We start from the raw sequence: 13,044 nt of genomic DNA, 5'->3' as shown, positions 1-13,044 counted from the left end.
AAAATTAAGACCTACTACCAAGATGGGGGCAAGCACAGTGATTTGAAGATGCATCCATTCTGCTCCACACTTTATAGGCATCAGGACTTCAATGCAATACCTTGGGTAAAATACCTCCCCAGCACTTTCTGAGGAGAAATCTGTGCCCAAGACACCAACACAGCTCTGAGCATCATTTGCCCAGCTCAACTTACAGCAAAAAGTTTTCCTAACTTTCCCATCCTTTTTGACGCCGTTTTACTGGATTATTTGATTACAGGCATGAGGGATGAATTGCAGGCAGAGAGTAACTCAATCCCTCTCTCCCTGGAGGAGTCCTACTGGCAGCTTGAAGTGAGGTGCTGACCTTGGTTACTTTACCCTGGTTTTTTTCTCCTGCAAGCAACCACAAGAGAAACCTCAAGCAAAATTGTCCGAAACTCTCCTGGAGATTTGGAATTCAGTCCAACATGGGTGCTATTTGAACTTCATGAAATGAACATCTTAAATAAAAAGGTATGCGGGGGTGTGCAGCTGTAAAATTGATTTCAAAGCCTGAACATGCCAGCTCATCAAGAGAAATACAAGCACATTCATTAACTCTCAGCATGCTGGCAGTTTCAAAGATGCAACCCATGGCCAAGACCAGCCTGTTATCCCAAACACATTTGCTGCTGTAGCCAGGAAATAGCTCCAAGTTTTACATTTATTCTCTGTTTCAGGGAAACAAAAACTTAACACTAAACGCATTTTACACACAAGCAACGGAAACATCAAGAAACTACAAGGTGGGACTGCTCTCTCCCTAATTTTAGCTGTCTGGAAAATGGGCATCTAACATAAGTCAAACGTTCAGAAAATTTCCATGAGCCATAGAGGATCCTGGTCCAAAGCATTATTTGTTCCCACTCTTCACACAAAATTAAGTGGTGTTTACACTGAAACACCATTTTTTCTACTTCACACCCAACCTAACCTGACTCCAAACCACAGCTATTCAAGAGTCATAAAGTCCACCAAACAGCAGTTGAGACTGGCACAGTAATGCTGGTACAACGTGTCCAAGTGGGTCAGCTTTTTGGATGACCAGTCACACTTTTGGACATTTCTAGTCCAGCTGTCTGACCTGCCCAAGATCACTTGGGAAGTATGCTGCAGGGCATTTCACACTCAGGCTTGAGCTCTTCCCCCTTTTGGAAAATGAAACTGCTTTTATAGCCTTTATCTGTGCTCTCACAAAACACACAAAAACTGATCCCAAGAAGTATCAAGCTGATTGGAGGGCTTTTTTTTTTTTTTTTTTTAGAACAACTGTTGAATTAATATGAAAATTAAATTCAACAAGACAATCCATCTTCCTCTATCATCACGACGTCTCTTCACGGATAACTTATGTGGTATGGGATTTGCCAGCAATCAAACACAAGGAATGCCCTTTCTGCTACTTCCCACCTGGTTCTGCTCAACTGCCCAGCAGCCCTGCCCACACCAGTGGCACCATCACAGCAGAGCACGTGGAAAGGGCTGCAGCCTCAAATGTTCATCCAAAACACCATGGCATTGGGAATAACATAAAAGAGTCAGAACCATCCAATTCATGCTCTTTGGGACTATGCCCAGTTAGGAAATCTTCCCAGGTATAGATCATTTGTAAAGCATTATCTATATAGTAAGGTTTAATGAGTTAATCCCTATCACAATGATAGGGATTATATATAGCTGATGCCTTCCCACAGAAGAATGCAATCCAGCAAGGACATATTCCTGGCGTGTCACTACACACTCTCAATTAGAACGAACATCAGCTCTCCCTGCCATGACCATGTGGAAAGACAAGATGGAAAACCACCACCCACCTCATCCCAAGTCAGCAGCTCCCAGTAGGTCTCCTTGGTGCAATAAGGGCAACCCTTTCCTCCTCAGATGAGCTCCCTTTATGGCTGTTAGAGATCTCTCAAGTCCTCTTTTTGGGAGGAATCCAAATTTCAGGCAAACAGACAAACAAAAGAGAAAGAAATTTAAAAAAAAAAAAAAAAAAAAAAAAAAAAAAAAAAAAAAAAAACACGGAAAAGTAACACATGCAGCCATTTGGCAGCTTGGATCCTGTTTTCTTGCCCAATTTTTAATCCCCCTTTCCATGGGGGTATATCAGCATTATGTACCCAGCAGCCCCATCAGTGTGGACCCCTCAAGCCTCTAGGCTCCAGCTCCCATGCCAGCTTCTCTAACGTGGCACTGCTTTGGTTGGAAGTCGTGCTGGGGCAGGCAGTGATGACTCAGGGCTCCAGCTCAGAAGCATTACCCCTGGGACACTGAGATGTTAGCAGAATACAGCCCAGTTTTCATAACTAACCCTTCTTGACCTCAGCCCCCTTTACTCCATATTGGTTTTCAATACACAACTTCATAATTCAGAAAATGAACACAGTTTTCTTCAAATGGGTCAAATTTATTAAGGAAAAGCACCCACACAAGGGCAACATCTCCCCAAAGGAGCCATCTCTGCAGGACATGCTGCAGATCAGACATTCAAGATAAAAATACAGACAATACAAACCACCTCTGAGAGCAGTTTTTTCATGCATGTCAGTAAACCACCCATAGACACCGTTAACTTATGTGAGTAAACCACCCATAGACACTGTTAACTTTAGGAGGAAACAGCAGAACCAAACAAATCACCGATGCAAAACGTAAAAAAAAAAAAAGACCAGAAAACACCTGGTTCAACTAAATATGTGCAGTCTGCAACTGCATGCCCTCCATGAACACACAGAATTGCACAGAATGACAGAATGGGTGAGGCTGGAAGGGGCCACACACACCATGCAGCCTGCAAAGGAGACTGTACAGATCCACGGTGATGCCGTGCTCTCTCCAGACACAGACGTGTCACCACTGAACGTGGCAAGCTGCCGGCTGGCCCAGACAACCCCCGGAGCTGCTGATGAAAAGCAGCTGGATCTTGAAGAGAAGTCTGAGAGGAGCTGGAGGGAGAGCAGACTGAACAATGTCACAATTTTTTCCCGCAGATTTATAACAGTGGCTAGTGAGGATAGAACACCTGAAAGCCTTTGTTCAAGCACCTGGGAGCAAGGATGGAGCATGCGGAGAGCACAGCGCCCAGCCTGCTGCCTCCTCCCCACCTTCCTGTCCAAGCACCCCTGTACACACTCATTGTCCCATGAAGCTTCTTTAAAGAAGCAAAAATGTCTGAAACAGGAGACAGCTCGAACAGATTTTTATCACCACATCCTGCACATATCAAGTGAAATCACAAAGAGGGATGTGCAGTCCACAAAATAAATAAGCAATTAACCCTCACAGCGAAAGAGTCAATCTCTTGGCTTTGGGGGAGGGGAGTAGTGGTAGCTGGGGAAAACTCATTAACACCGGGAAGATTAGTGAAACTATCAATGAAATGAAGCAGGTCACCTGCAGGACAGGAGAGCACAGGTGAGAGGTGGGGGAGACCAGCCATCTGCAGCTACAGCTGAGCTGAAACACCCAACAGACACACGGTGCAGGTCCAAATCACAGCAAAGAAATGAGCCTCGTTAAAGGTTCATTTAGAGTAGGGTGTAAATGCAGGCTGGGCGTAGAACTCGACTGAGGCAGAATCGGAGTAGGATGGGCAGAGAACAGCTGAGCACTGCTCCACCCTGCACTCAGCATCTCCCGGCTGGCCAAGGAGGGTCCTAAATCCACACCAGCTTCGAGCTAAGGCATTGTCCGCGCTTCAGCAGCCACCCCTTGAGCTGCAGCAACCGGCTGGATTCGTGCCTTGCTACTGCATCAAAGATGAGCAAAGCACGGCCTAGAAGCCGCTGCAGGTGGGTTTAAATAAGCAGCCAGACTCATGCGGGGCCTGCTCGGACAGGAGCTCGGTGGGCTCTGCTCACGCCCGGCCCCTCACACTGCCTCCGTCACGGAGGGTCTGAGCTGCGGTCACAGAGCCTGACTGGGACCCGCACGGACTCTGCCGGGCGCCTGTGAAAGCCGGAGGAAGCTGGGACCTCTCGAGTGCCAGCCAGGGGCCCACCTCCCCACCGAGACAGCAGAGCCACAGCCCACGCTCTTCTTGCCTCTGCGCTTTGCTTTTTTCGCCTCTTTGCAAGGTCGTTAGGTTTGACAAAGTTATCTTCTCCAGTTGGACCGAACTGCTTTTTCTCAGGGTTGATCAACTTGTGTCATGGAAATTACCCAGGGTGGAGGTAAACCAAGAAAAGGGGCATTCAGATGGTTCCTTTTATGTTTCACAGATCATTTGCATCCTTATTCTCTGCCTTTAGGGCAACTCTCAGTTGACTGAACACCTGCTTTTAGCTGCCGGGAAGCACACAACAAACCTCCTTCTCCACCCACCCCCAATTCACACCCCTTCCGAGTACTTAACTGGTGTCACTGAGACTTGCAAAACCCTCCTTATTTCAGGCAGGCTGCTCATTTCATATTGGTCAAGATGGAGACGACAACATTCTCCTGCTTATCATGTCCCAGAATCCCAAAGCATCCCAGCTCAAGGAAATCCCAAACTCAAAGAAAGCAGAGAAAAGCAGAGAAAGCATCGTGGCTTTGCACTCCCTGAGCCCTGAATATCCTTGCTGATATCCATGGTGTCAGCCCAGCACAAAAAATGCTTCAAAAAAAACCGGAGTGACAGAGAAAGAAAGCCAGATGGAGTGAACTTAATTGTGAAAAACCCAGAGAGACGTCCAGCAGCCAAGTAAAAATGAGGCTGTTCCTGGAATCACTGATACTGCAGAAAGCATCCCCCCCCCGCCCCCTTCTTAGATACCCTGGAATCACTGATACTGCAGAAAGCATCCCCCCCCCCGCCCCCTTCCTAAGAAGCCCTTGCATATCCCGTAAAATTGCTCATCCTTAACATCAATTCTCACAACTCCAAAGAATCCGTTTATTCCTGGTCTCTGGATGGAGATTCAAGGCACGGTTCAGAGCAAAGAGACCAGTGGCAGAAGCAAGCATCAAATACAAGGGCACCGTGAGTCCCTGCAACATCTTCTGGTTGCAGACAGACAGAAGGCAGGAGCGGTATGTGTCAGGCTCAGGCAAAGGGCAGTAACCACATCATTCCGCTGTGACAGTTTCCCTTGCTATAAAAAGGAGAGATTCCTCTCTCCAGGGTGGCAATGAAAACACTCCAATTATCAGTAATACAGAAAAGCTAACAGTAAATTGCAGAGAAAACATTAAATAAATGAAGAATAACACAAACACATTTCCTTTGCCCACTTACAACTAAACAAGAGTGATGTACTACAGCAAATTATATTTGTTCTTTGACTTAAAGGTGACAATCTTGACAATGGACCATCATTAATCCCTATTTCTGAACAGACTGCCCTCAGAGAACAAACACTGAGAGCATCAGCAGAAGCATAAGCATACCAAAAATCTTCCAGAGTTACCTCTGCTTAAGTACAACACCTTGTACGTCTAAATTTCAGCCAGTGCCAATATTTATCCCCACTGCAGTAGGGATGAGCCAGCACAGGCTGAGCACTCTGCAAACACAAGCAGAACACATCTCCAAGAACAAGGAGGGGAAGAAGAGGGGGTGGCCGAGCAAAGTCAGGCAGATGTCTGTGCAGGATTTCCCCTGGCTCAGAGATGCAGGGATGTGCACAAAAGCTCTGGATGGAGATTCTAATCAACAGAGAGCTGACATGCACACCCCACTTCTTCACAGAACCACACCTGGGGGATTCTGCACCTTATCCAAGGTACCAGGATGTGGATGCTCCCTCTACAGGTGTCAGGTTCCCATGGGGAGATGGCAAGCATTGTTCCAAACCTTCCTGTGGCTGAAAAGCCACAAGCCACATCACTCAAAAAGCCAAAGAGCAGAGCAGCTCCAGGGCTGGTTCCCAGGAGGTTACAGTGCAGCCAAAGCTGCCTCACTAGGTCTTAGTGCAGCGGCTCCTGGGGCTGGAATAAACTCCTGAGGTTGGAATCTCTTGCTGATTCTCACTGGGGCTGCAACAGCCAGTGTGAGATGACCCAGTTGGACTGAAACCTTCTCAACAATCATACCCTATCCTTCAGGAATGCATGTATGCTGCCAGTCAGGGTGCATAAATGCCGAGAGCAGGCTCAGACAAGTGGCTCACAGATTTAAGCTGTGTCCAAACCTTGAAGAAAATTTAAGGGCAGTTTAGGAGCGGCCAAGCTTTCATGCAGCAGCTTTGGACACCCGAAGCCACAAGCAAGGACCCTGAACTCCAGCCCTCCCACACAGGACACAGATATTACACATGCCTTGCAGACCCTACAACCAAACAAGCTGCCCTAGCTGTGCTGACAGTGCAGAGAAACAGGTATTGTAGGGAATGATTCAATTCATTCAGATGCCTACAGCAGGTCAGGGTCAGACACTTTCAAAAAATACCCATTTCCTTCCAGCGACTGTAAAAGGAGGCTGGGGGGACTGGATCAGTAGCAGGTAATTCTATCAGAGCTCCCTAAACCTAGACAAGTAAAGTCCCCTGCTGTGAAGCCCAAATACAGCCAGAAACAAGACCTGTGATGCACAAACCTCAACAGATTCCAGATAGTCTCCAGCCCTTCTGAGACTCCCAAGCACAACAGCAGTCTACAATCCTCCCATTAGGCCTGAAGAGGCAAATACAGCAAAACCTGTAACAAAAGGAAATCTGGAGGATCAACAGGAGAGGTCTCACACAAAGGGTGCAGGGAAGACCCGGAGGGCTTCTATCTCCAGGCTTATGAGTGCTGAAAGATATCACCACTCACCTCATTTCCCAGGAAACCCTGGCAGGATCTGACCTCCCTTTGACACGCTCCTCCCTTCTGCTTTCTGCAGTCAATCCAGACCTGTATGACATTACGACAAAAGAAATGTCAGCAAGCTCAATCTTGTCCCCTCCCTCCAACCAAAAACCTTCAATTGCCTTAATTTTTCAACATAAGGCTGCAATGGAAACCAGTTATATATAAAATACAGCTTATATAAATAGCAGCTTATGTATACATTTAAATATTTATAATATTTATACATCTATTTAATACATATTACTTATTTAAATATATACATACATATATATAAATATATAAATTGGTGAAGGGATGGAGCCCCATGCAAGTGGCTGAAGCAGCAGCACATTCCTCTGCAGCCACCAAAGTTCAGGCATCAATGATGGAGCCCTACAGCCTGTCCCATGCTGGACTACCACAACGACCCAACAATGTGGCATGCCAAGGTCCTCCCGAGATGTTCACTGCCAGCTCTAGAGCAATCCCTCAAACACTCCTAAGGAGTAATGGGAGGAAATACAGACAGGAGTGACAGGGAGCCTGGGCCAGAGCAGTGAGGAAAAGGAATGGAGGCAGCAGCCTCCTGCTCCATGACCCAGAGCATCCCAGTGTCATCACAGGGAGGACAAGGTCTTTTCCTCATGGTGACCTCCAGACACTGCTGAGCCCCCTCATTACAGCCCAAGGGTCACACAGGACAGCCAGGTGGACATCAGGCTGCTGTTCAGGTTCTCAGTGCTCTGCTGGGTGGTGGTCCTCATATTTTCTCCCACCACACAGGTCCCTATCCTCTCCTTCTCAGGTAGCAGAGCCCTTGTTGACCAATAATTCACACAGCCATATATCAAACAGCTTTCTATCACACAGGTTGCTGGCAGTGTAAGTGTGAGGCAGAGGAGGAAAGGGGACCTTTATCACCATCAAAATCTTCTCACTGCTCAGCCTACTTAAATCCAGCCACATTTGCACTGCTAAATTTGGGAGAGTATGAGAAGCATTCCCTTGTAATGGGAGGTGGGGGAGGGACAAGGCGCTTCTGGCCTTCTTTAACTCCTGCCAAGTGCTCTGTAATTCAAAATCCATGTCAGGGAAGCCACTCCTGGCTGCACAGCAATGGCCTAGACCCAGCAAACCTGGAGATGAGTGCCTTAACTCCTTCCAGTCAGCATCTGAGCTTGCCTATATTAAGAAAATTATTGAGTCAGGCTTTAGGAAACAGCTCCCACTGAAATAGCAGGTATCCAGGAGGTATGTGGAGGGAATTCTGGACACCTCCACACATCAGCTTCAGACAGTGAGTTTGAAGACCCTGCCCTGAAGGGATGCAGTGCTCAGCCTGGTACCAGCTAGCAGCAATCCTCACCTTCAAACTCATTTAAGAAGCTGTAAATTACTATTTTTGGGTACAAAACAGATGAACTACTCAGGAAAGACAGGATCAATACCTGCAGCAGGAAGGGGTCACCATACCAGAGAAGAATTACCCTGACCTGCAGCACAGGCACTTATAAACAGTTACCATCAGGCTTTGCTTTTGAGACCATAGGAACAATTAAACCTCTCTCTCCCTGTTGCTGGCAGGTACAGGAAGGAAACAAAGGTCACAGTAACCTTTCTGGACCTGTTCTCCATAAACACCATCACCACCTGCACCCTTCTGCAGATGCCCAGAGAAATGTGCCCCTGGAAACACAATCCATGGAACATCTGGGAGGCCAGATGTGTTGCTGCCCACACCCAACAAATAAACATTTTAATTAATCCCAGAGGGTGCCAAGTCTGGTGGTGTACATGGTGAGCCAGAAATTTTCCTCAGCCACACTGAGACATTCGAGGGAGCTTTTGAGGAATCCAGGCATGAGCCTGGGCAAGCGGCCGGAGACATTTCCCAAGCAATTCACACGCACACACAAAAAAAAACCAAAAAAAACCAAAAACCCAAACCCAAAAAAAACCAACCTAGGCTTGTTTTCTGCAGAAGTGGGCATCAAACGTTCTGACATCAAGAAGGATGATTAAAGACAGCTGAGGTGCAGGAAAGATTAAAAGAACTAAATATGCCCAACCTGGCTAAGCAATGAGTAAGAGGAGACGTGATAAAAGACTCCAGGCATCTGAATGAAGGGAGTGGCGTGGCATTAAAGGACTGAATAAAATATCTTTCTGAGAAATGGATCCATCAACGATCTCTCAAGAGATAAGGTACAAGCCTCATTTTTTAGGCATTTATAAAACCGGTCGCCAGAACTGAGGTTTTTGAGGAGAAATCCACATTGCCTTGAAGGGAATATACACCACAGCTTTTTATCTCTGCCATGGGGTGCTGCAAGCAAGGACCTCGATGCCATCAGGGAGCACAGGAAACTTGGGATGGGGCAAGCATTTCATACCACCTCACCCAAGAAGCAGAGATATGCCTTTTCACTGTAAAATTAAAATTTATAAACATACTTGATTTTTCACTTTTATTTTTATTCAGCAGCCCTGATCCATAATGTCTCAGGGTTAGGGAAAGAAAAAAAAAAAAAAAAAAAGAGAAGGAAAAAACCACCAACCTATTAAAAATGAACAGGTCTGGGGATCTAACAAGCACTAGATTTTTTTTTTCACCACAATAAATAAACATACATGGCATGGTATCAAGGAAGCAAGAGCCTGGATTGAGCTGGGCAGTGATGTTCCTGGCAACTGCCAGCCCAGCAGCTCCCTAGACACAGCCAGACACAGAACACACATGGGCAAAGTGACAAAATCCTGGGAAGTTTTTCAATACTTGGCTCTGATGAGATCGTAGCCTTCAAAGTATCCTCTGACCCTCTGAAACCCAGGGGCCTTATACACCTTATAAAGATCTGAAATGAGCCCTAAGGCCTGAGTAAACCACCCAGGAGGAGAGATAAACCTGTTATGCTGGCTTTGCCCCAAAAAGCCATGTAATGCACACCTCACCATCAACTCTGTGAAGCCAAAACAGTGGATTCTGTGTAATTTCACACAATGTCCGGCCATATGAGGGTCTTCTGGACATTCCCCCTAGCACAGAGTCTTGCACCCTAGGGAAGGAGCTTGACCAGGTCAAAACTATTTACTGACTGCAGACATATGCATGATGAGGTTTTTACCAACACCAGCTTATCAGTTCATCTGATGTGCCTGGGGACTGCCAGTGACCACAAAAGGTTCTTTCAGGTGCTTCTGCCCCGATATTGCTGATGCAAAGCAGCCACCGGGGGTAGGACTTACAAAGCTCAGTGGTATCCCAGATTTGGGTACTTAGAGACTTCTTTCCCAGTTGGGAAAAGCCAGAAGACTGAGGTGTAATTTGAAATATTGTTAAATTCACACAATGGCTGCCCCTGACCCCCTGACCTAGTGAGCTAAGGCAGGATAGTTGAATCTAAGAGGAAACTAGATAGGAAAAAACAGAAAAGGTGAGTAATTTTCTTCTAATTAATTCCCTAAACCAGTTCACTGGGGCTCAGGCAAGTACCAGAAATCTTTCCCCTTTTGGCATGAGTGAGATCAGCTGAACTGCAACATGTGACTGCAATCCAAGGCAACCTTTGTTTGCAAGACCAAGACTGGATCTTTTTAATTTTATTTTTTTCCCCCTTTCCCACAGCAACCTCTTAAGTCTGCAACTGCCTTTCTCCATGGGAACAGGAGATCCACCGTTAACTGACCAGTGAGTTTCATTGCAGAGTTGAAACAGGATGTTCACAGAGGATTTTACTGTGGATTTTTTAATAAGTGGGACATTTTAGTAGGCAGTGTGTCTTCTTGCTTTATGCTTGCTTGTTTCTTTGGGAGGCTGAAGTACAAAACCAGGCTGCCAGATTCATTTTATATACTGAAGAAACATGATTTTGTTCTACCCAATTGTAAAAAAAGAACATAAAAAGACCCGTTCAAAGTGGAGGAAATTCTGCTCCTTATGTTTGGGATGAAAAGGGAGAATTAAAACATCTAAGATAGATTATTATACCTTCCATCAAACCTTCATCTTCCCACAGAATCAGCTGCTTCCATTACTGCAGCAACACTGATGCTGGAGATTACCTGGCTCAGGGTATCACTGTCACACAGAATTAAAGGTTTGCAGGCTGCATTTGGACAACTCCCTCCTTTCCTTTTGATGTTAATTTTGGGTATCCCGGGTAAGGCCATGACTGCAGTTTTACTCTGCTCTCATCATACATTCAGACTGACAGCTGGAGCTGGCAGCTCTCACAGCAGGTGTGGCAGGAGGGCATAGCCCCTCTCTGACCCACAACTCATCCTTCCAGGAATGACTCTGGAGTCTGGAGAAGGGAATGTAAAATTTTGACTTGTGCAATTCCCACTACAGGGAGTGGAGGTTATTTTTTCCCCATTCAGATAGTTAATAAGAAACAACTCTCTCTCAAAATGCAGATTAGTTTCTACTCAGAAGAGTGGGCTGTGGAGATAGTCCATGTGTTAAAAAAAAAAATGCAGAGAGCTCCCACAGGAAGAGCCCCAGGAGGAGCTGTGTGCTGGGAAGCAGCCAGTTCTCCATGTCCTTCCCAAGAAATACATTTCTCATCCTGACACATACATTTTGGTACACCCACTCCCACTCAACAGAGCCTTTGCCGGCATCCATTTCCCCTGGATATTTTACAAATGCTTATCCAGAGCCTCCCATTCTCACTCTCTCATATGGCAGTAACTGCTATTCTATTTTTGCTCCAGTTTTGAAAAGGTGTGAGAGAGAAATGAGTGTTTTTCATGTTTCAGAAAGATGGAAACCTCTGTCTGAGCTGGCAGCAGCTCCTCTGCTGAGGGAGAGGGAATGGATGCACTTGTCCCATGCACAAAGCTCTTGGAGGGGGAATGGGGCAGGATGTGCCTAGACTGCTGCTGGTAGTCTGGAAAGAGTTACTGCTGGGCTGGGGTGAAGAATGCAAGTGACGCAGCAGCATCCTGCAGGGAGAGAAAGGAAAACGTAAAAAAAAAAAAAAAGGGCCTTACAAAACCTCCAGCTCTTTGGCTGAATTTCAGGATGACTACACTTTTACTGTAAGCGTTTAGTAACTCAGACTCACATAACCCTCTCTGCCCACTTGGGGCCACGAGATGCAGCTTAGAAGCGACAAGAAATGCTTCACACACACACACACACACATCCAGCCAATCCCTGTCCGAGGGAGGACAAAAAGCCTTTAACAAATTAAGCTGCATTTCGCATTTAAGCAGAGCTCCATCGCTATTTATTTAACAATTTTAAAGCGTTATTTTAGCCTTCCTAGTTTTTGTGTGTTGAGAGATTGTTCCTGGGACAGAAGCCAAAGTTGCTTAGAGCAACCCGGCAGCTGGAGAGGGAGGAAAGGCAGGACAGAAGAGAGGAGGAGGAAGATGCCAGCGCGAGGCTTCACTGTGGTCACACAGCCCCCAGCCACAGAGCTGGAGGGAGGTGAATAGAAAACTGGGGACAATGATGGGAAAAAAGAGCTGGGGTGGAGAGCTGTGTGTGCTGCATCACCATTTGGTGGCTGTTGAGAGTCCCTGCTTTGAGCACCCTGAGCAAGTGTGGGGGGAGATGAGCTGCACACACCAGCATCCACCCCAGGAAGATGCCACACAGCTCTCTGTGGGTACCATCCAGGAGAGGTGCTGATCCAGCCTGAGAGATGCCCTTATAAGAAAACTGGCCAGAGGATAGATGACCCACCTGGTCACAAATGCTGTTTGGTATCCACCTGCTCAGAATGCCCTGTAGTACCAACAGCCCTGGAACAAATGCATCAAGGTAAAAACAAAATTAAACATTTCCTGCGGCAATCAGACAACTCCCACTCGGACCTACATCCTCTTGCCATGACTATACTTCCAGATTGGCTTCCAAGAACATCTCTTTGCATGAAATACTAGTCCTGTGAAGTCACCAAAGCCAAGATTTCATCCTTACACATAATTATATTCACCACTGTCATTAACATAATAGATCTGTCCTTGAAAAGGGACTTCTAAAGAGAAAGTTAGTTGTTATTAGCTTGTCTTCCTTAAAAACATTTTAAAAATCCTTTGTGCCAATGTCTTTGCAGTCCTACCTTTTACCCTGTCCTCTGAAGTCCAGCAGCTGCTAGACTCCGCACTTCCTCATTTAGAGCTGATGCTGTTGAGTCACCTGTACAGCACCCTGGGGTTTCAGGAATGCAGTTCGGAGCCTTCAGCATCACCCAAACCACCAAAGACGGGTTTTCTGTGTGTCCAAAGATACATCCCAGAGATGCCACTACAACTTTG

The 13,044-nt window shown here is 46.4% G+C and overlaps 1 long non-coding RNA gene across 1 annotated transcript in view; it reads right to left on the bottom strand.

Moving 5' to 3' along the window:
- LOC121364669 overlaps positions 1 to 13,044 on the bottom strand; it is an 86,296-nt gene that overhangs the window by 58,511 nt on the left and 14,741 nt on the right. Inside the window, exon 2 of the long non-coding RNA XR_005956891.1 lies at positions 6,757 to 6,837. This is a non-coding gene — a long non-coding RNA (uncharacterized LOC121364669). The remainder of the gene's footprint in view (positions 1 to 6,756; positions 6,838 to 13,044) is intronic.

Source organism: Pyrgilauda ruficollis, unplaced genomic scaffold (assembly GCF_017590135.1).
Source record: "Pyrgilauda ruficollis isolate IOZ18807 unplaced genomic scaffold, ASM1759013v1 scaffold87, whole genome shotgun sequence".
In the NCBI taxonomy this organism is placed as follows: Eukaryota; Metazoa; Chordata; class Aves; order Passeriformes; family Passeridae; genus Pyrgilauda; species Pyrgilauda ruficollis.
The sequence above is the reverse complement of the archived record's forward strand: the minus strand, read 5'-3'. Positions and strand labels throughout refer to the sequence as shown.